This window comes from Micropterus dolomieu, linkage group LG18, assembly GCF_021292245.1.
Source record: "Micropterus dolomieu isolate WLL.071019.BEF.003 ecotype Adirondacks linkage group LG18, ASM2129224v1, whole genome shotgun sequence".
Lineage (NCBI taxonomy): Eukaryota > Metazoa > Chordata > Actinopteri > Centrarchiformes > Centrarchidae > Micropterus > Micropterus dolomieu.
In genome coordinates, this window is record NC_060167.1 from 27,616,708 (window position 1) to 27,622,885 (window position 6,178).

At 37.0% G+C, this 6,178-nt stretch overlaps 1 long non-coding RNA gene across 2 annotated transcripts; it reads right to left on the minus strand.

The window, feature by feature from the left end:
• Window positions 1-4,651: 4,651 nt before the first annotated feature.
• On the minus strand, window positions 4,652-6,172 carry LOC123986842. Of its 2 annotated transcripts, XR_006828994.1 has the most exons (5): window positions 5,950-6,172; window positions 5,741-5,842; window positions 5,542-5,621; window positions 4,962-5,451; window positions 4,652-4,831 (listed from the first exon to the last, which is right to left on the minus strand). It is a non-coding gene; the product is annotated as an uncharacterized LOC123986842 (long non-coding RNA). The 2 variants fall into 2 exon arrangements; XR_006828993.1 differs by having other exon boundaries at window positions 4,652-5,451.
• Window positions 6,173-6,178: the final 6 nt, after the last annotated feature.

Below are 6,178 nucleotides of genomic sequence, written 5' to 3' on the forward strand. Positions count from 1 at the left end.
CAGCAGAAATTTTTTTGTAACCTTGGCCAGATCTGTGCCTTGCCACAATTCTGTCTCTGAGCTCTTCAGGCAGTTCCTTTGACCTCATGATTCTCATTTGCTCTGACATGCACTGTGAGCTGTAAGGTCTTATATAGACAGGTGTGTGGCTTTCCTAATCAAGTCCAATCAGTATAATCACAGCTGGACTCAAATGAAGGTGTAGAACCATCTCAAGGATGATCAGAAGAAATAGACAGCACCTGAGTTAAATATGAGTGTCACGGCAAAGGGTCTGAATACTTATGACCATGTGATTTTTCAGTTTTTCTTTTTTAATAAATTTGCAAAAATTTCTACATTTCTGTTTTTTTCTGTCAAGATGGGGTGCTGAGTGTACATTACTGAGAAATAAAATGAACTTTTTTGATTTTTGGAAAATGGCTGCAATGAAACAAAGAGTGGAAAATGTAAAGGGGGTCTGAATACTTTCCGTACCCACTGTATACACACACGGACTAACGAGTGGTGCGGGAGCAGCACGGGTGACCAGGATCAGGGCTAACGAGGCAGACAGAGAGCATGGAAAACAGAGAGACAAGCAGGCAGACAGAGAGACAGCAGGGGGAAACAGAGAGAACACTAGACAAGCAGACATGGGGCAGAGTGAATAACCAAGAAGACAGAAACACACACATGTTACAAAGAACCAGAACCTAAACGAGAACACAGAACTAGAACACAGAGTACAGAGGAGACCAAACCACAATAATGCAAACTAGGACCAGGGATAAAAACCAAAACATGAACTAAACCCAGACTCCCAAACAAGACACACAGACAGGATCATGACACATACCTGCTTGAGAGAAAAATAAAGCCCTGACACAGAGACAGGATTGATGCCCAACATTAACAATACACTGTAAAACATCATACAGGAACTCAGTGGAATCAACTAATCTTTTCCCTTGAGCTTTAACATACTTCTCAAAAGCATCCTTTGAATAAATTGGTAATAAATCTATGCTTTATTAAACTTTTAATGAATATGCTTAAATATAAGCATATTTTTCACAACATGTAAGTCTATTTATTAAAAATATATTTGTACTACTCTAAGTAAATACTATTTAGGTTTACTTTGTGGAAGCATATTGTTAAACAATTACACTTTTAGTTGCTTAAAAATAAATGCCAATATATGCCAATAATATGCCAATTATGCTTTATTGTGTATTGCAATATATTTAAAATATTTATGTAATTGCCAAATGTTTTACGCCTGTATGTAAGTAAGTATAATTTTTAAAACATATTTTTATAAAATTTTAACGTATTTTTCAAAAGCAAAGTATTTCTTATATTGCTTACACTTTTTTCTTTTCTTCTCTCTTTTCAAATTTTTTTAATTAACCAGGTAAATAGCCAGTTCAGATCAGAGATCCCCCCAGGGTGACCTTGCCAAGAAGGTAGCAGCACAAGTCTTTAACGTAACAAACAAACAACAATGTATAGTAATAAGCATACTTTAAATTATAATGTAGTTTAGGGTGACCAGATGAGAATGGGTGAAATTCGGGACGGTACATTGAGTGTCAATGAACATTGACACATGAAAACACATGAAAATCAAAACACAATGCTTAAATTCATTATTTGTGTTCATGAAGTCACCTGTCTGTTATTAGGAAAAATACAACTGTGGTAAATCATTAATTTTTATATTTATTTTATTCATGTCATCAATGCAATGTCACATCTGTCTGCGCAACGCACGTGTCAGATCTGTCCGCCGTGTCGTGGCTGCCTGAAGCTACACTGTAAATTCCACTAACAAAAAGGGAAAAGAGCACGAGTGTTACTTTGTGGCTATAACAACGCTGTTGAATGCTGGGAAAAAAGTCCGCTGCACAAAAGTACCTCACGGTCAGGCTACCGTGTCAAGTTAACGTAGTGTTGTTGAGAGGGAAGCTAATTTTGGCCAGAAAATCCTGTTGTTTCCCAGGTTTACTTTGTTTTACTTTCCCAACTCGGACATGACAAAGGAGGACACCACAGACACAATAAGAAAAGAGCACAGAAGAGAAGAATATCAGTTCAGCTCCCACGCACAACTTAACGTTAAATGTGAACAGAGTGTATCTTCTAAGTGCTAACTTAGCAAGAGAGGACATATTTATATACAGTCTATGGAGAGGACTGATGTAGATACGACAGGTGTCACGCCTTGGTCCCCCCCGAAAATTGATTGCCGTCTGCAGGAGCGCGCACAGCATGTTAAAGCTGTATTGCCCAGTCTCCTTATGTCTACAGCTGGACCGGCATAACGTGCAAATAAACATCACCATTTCCATATAGCAAAGGTATTTCTTTGTGATACTTTCTTTCAACGTAATAATCACAATAGTGGCCAAATAAGTGTTTGCTGTTTATAGCGTAATCAGGCATGACATTTACGTGATTATAGGAAATAATTTTAAAAAAGCCTTATGTCTAGGCTTATGTCTAATATCCTTGTTTATGTTTAGAAAACTGACTGTAGCCTATAATAACAGGACTTACTGCTGAGTTATATATAAAATAAAGACATGATCTCTTTTACAATTATCCCTGCATTATTTTACCTGCTATGTACCAACCAATCCAGTCCTTTTTACCTGTTAAAATACCTTTAAATGGCGAAAACAACACATAAAATGCAGTATTGTAATACCTCTACTTGCCTCTACTTGAAAGGTTATTTCTGCCCTGAAATTAGTTGATTTCCTTCAGAAGAATATATTTGACAGATTATAACTCACCTAGTACTTCTTTACCTCTTATAACTAATCTAGGACTTTATTACCTCTTAAAATACCTTTAGATGGCCAGTAACCCATAACATGCAATATTCCACCTGCCAGAAAGTCATTACAGCTTCTACATATTGACTGAAAGGTTTTTTTCTGCCCTGAAATGAGTTGATTATATTCATGAGGGTTGTATTTAACAGATCATAATTCACCTAGTACTTTTTTTACCTCCTAGAATACCTTTAAAAGGCAAATACAACCAATATAATGCAGTTTTTCACCTGCCAGAAAGTGATTGAAGCCTCTACTTCTTGACTGAAAGGTTATTTCTTCCTCAAAATGACTTGATTTCATTCAGAAGAGTTATATTTGGCATATTATAACTAACCTAGTACTTTATTACCTCCTAGAATACCTCTAAAGGGAAAATACAACCAATATAATGCAGCGTTTCACCTGCCAGAAAGTGATTGTAGCCTCTACTTCAGGACTGAAAGGTTATTTCTTCGTCAAAGTGACTTGATTTCATTCAGAAGAGTTATATTTGTCATATTATAACTAACCTAGTACTTCATTACCTCTTAAAATACCTTTAAATGACAACCAATATAATGCAGTATTCCACCTGCCAGAAAGTGATTGAAGCCTCTACTTAATTGACTGAAAGGTTATTTCTGTCCTGAAATTAGTTGATATATTCATGAGGGTTATATTTGACAGAATATAACTCATTCGGTACTTTACATTAAATTGGCCAATACGACCCGCATAATTCAGTATTGCACTTGTCAAAATGTGATTAGAGCCTTTACTTGGTGTAATGGTTATTTATGCCTGGGTGAGTTCTAATCTGTCAAATATAACTCTCATTATTGAAATCAACACTTTTCAGGAAAGAAATAACCTTTCAGTCAACTAGTAGAGACTTCAATCACTTTCTGGCAGGTGGAAAACTGCTTTATATGGGTTATACCTTTAAAGGGCCAATACAACCCAAGTAAAGCAGTATTCCACCTGCCAGAAAGTGATTGAAGCCTCTACTAACGCGTTACAAAGCATTTTAAGCCAAATTTAAGGTTGTTTTTTTTCACAATTCACAAGCACCACAAAACATTTTGCCACTGCAAAACATTTCTACCTGTTGCTGTGTATGAGCACTCAATTCAGCTTTTGTACTGTTAAGATGACCAGTGAGGTCTTTATCACAGTATAAATGCAATTATTATGATGCTGTCTATATGCTAATGAATAGGTTCACATTTTTATGATAGAATATTAGTAATGATACTAGATAGTAGACTAGATACTAATAATGTCCATATTTACATTGAGGAAGTTATTGGTCACTGTAATCACTATTATTGCCCATATCTTCTGTAGAGCCATCACCACAGTTGTCATTTTCATATAAATTCAATTAAAGTTTAGCTTAAGCTAATATGAACCATCAGCTAAGCATTTGTGTTAGACTAGTCAAAAGTGGATATCTGAGAAAAAAAAATAGATTAAAAATACATACATGTAAGTAATTGGCTACTTTTGCACTTCACAAATTGACTGCTGTGTTAATGTGAAATGACATGTAGACAGCACAGTTGTTAAGCAGGTCTTAATGTTTTGTTATTTGTTCTACCTATTTAATAACATTTTATCATATACAGCTCCTTGGCTGAATGTACAGTAGTGTTTATGTAATGTTTCTGATCATGTTGTAATGGAAGAACTGAGCATTAAATGGGCGGGGTTCCTTGTTGAAAAACATTTCGCCTGAACCTAAACGGTTAACATTATCAAAACAGTAAGATATGATGACATATGACATGATGTTATATTGTGTTTCAGAAACTTTCAACAAAATAAAAAATCTGACAATGGTAGTTAGTTAATTAAAGTGTAATTTTGCTTTTACATTAAACAAAATACTTTTCTTCCCTTTCACAGATGCTGTGATAAAGCAGCAAATACCCCAGTGTCTACTGTGCAAGTCCTCATTCGCAGAAAATGCAATGTGTCTTCAACGAACAAACTTAAGTATATTTCTTTTTCACCTGGGTGTGCTTTTGTAAGATGGAGGAATGATGTTATTATGATGTTTTATATATATTAAGGATTTCAAATAAATAACAAAACAAGCAGAAACATTATTAAAAACATGTAGTAAATAAAAAAGTCTTAAACAATGCATACCTCCAATTAACCTAATCTGCAAGTCTTTGGAGTGTGAGATGAAACTGAAGCACCCGGAGTAAATCCACGCATATACGGAGAGAGAACCAGAGCCAGAACTGAACAACAGTCTATCCCGTGCGGCGCACAGTGACGGTCAATCAGACTGAAAACATCTGGGCACAGGTAGAAGAAATTATGGCAGCCACATATCTACTGTGATCCAAATGGATCCTTCTTCAGCTTAATTTCACCTGGCAGAGGGGAGGGTACCGAGGTTCACAACCTCTGCACAGGTGCCCCACCCAACCAATAGGAGTGCATCATACCTCACTGGTTTCCCGCCCATAAAAGAAGCACACATTTGTTAATATTTTAGATGTGTGGAGTCTGATTCCCCTTCACATATACTCACCTCTCTGCTTATACTTACCCACTGCTCTGCACCCAGATGTTGGTCTTCTGTCTTCTCCTTTATTTCAGTCTTCAGCCTGCCAGCTTCTCATGGATCCTGAAGATGGACAGACACAAGTAGTCAGGATGGCCCCAGTTGCTCTTGACTTGCAGCTTCACAAAGTTGGAGACACCTTTTTTGGCTTACTGGGTGGGACAGGGCGATGACTAAATGTCCACGCCCACCTTCAAAGGCTCAGCATCTTCCTAGGACCAGGGGGAGTGTACCTGAGGAAAGATAGAGTGAAACAGAGAGTTTAGGATGTTATATATATAAAAAAGAATATACAGTAAAACAATGTCAGCTATTATCATAGAGTCATCTGTTTTGAGTTTGTAGTTCCTACCTGAATAACAGGTGGTCGCCAGATAGGCATCCCTAAAAAATGTCTGTCCTGCCTCCTATGTCTGGTACTTTTTTGAAGATAGCCGGAATAGACCACTGGCCCCTGCACACAAAAACACACACAAGTAAGAAAGGAATCTATAAACTAAAAAGCAAGTGTGAATTAGAATCTGACAAATGAAAATGGCAAAGATGATTTAGATGTCTCACCTTGAGACTCCAAAGCAAAGTTGGGCAAAGTGTCTGCTTGCCAAAGCAGGTAGTACATCCTATTCTTTAACCTCAGCAGCTCGTCCTGCAGCTGTCTGGGTTGCTTCGCGACATCCTGTAAGGGAGAAGAGATTAGAAGGCTGCATGTCAATCAGTGTGTGTTTCACATGTAGGTGAGAACATCTTTGGACTGTGATTGCGTTTAGGTGCACATGAAGAATAAAAAGAC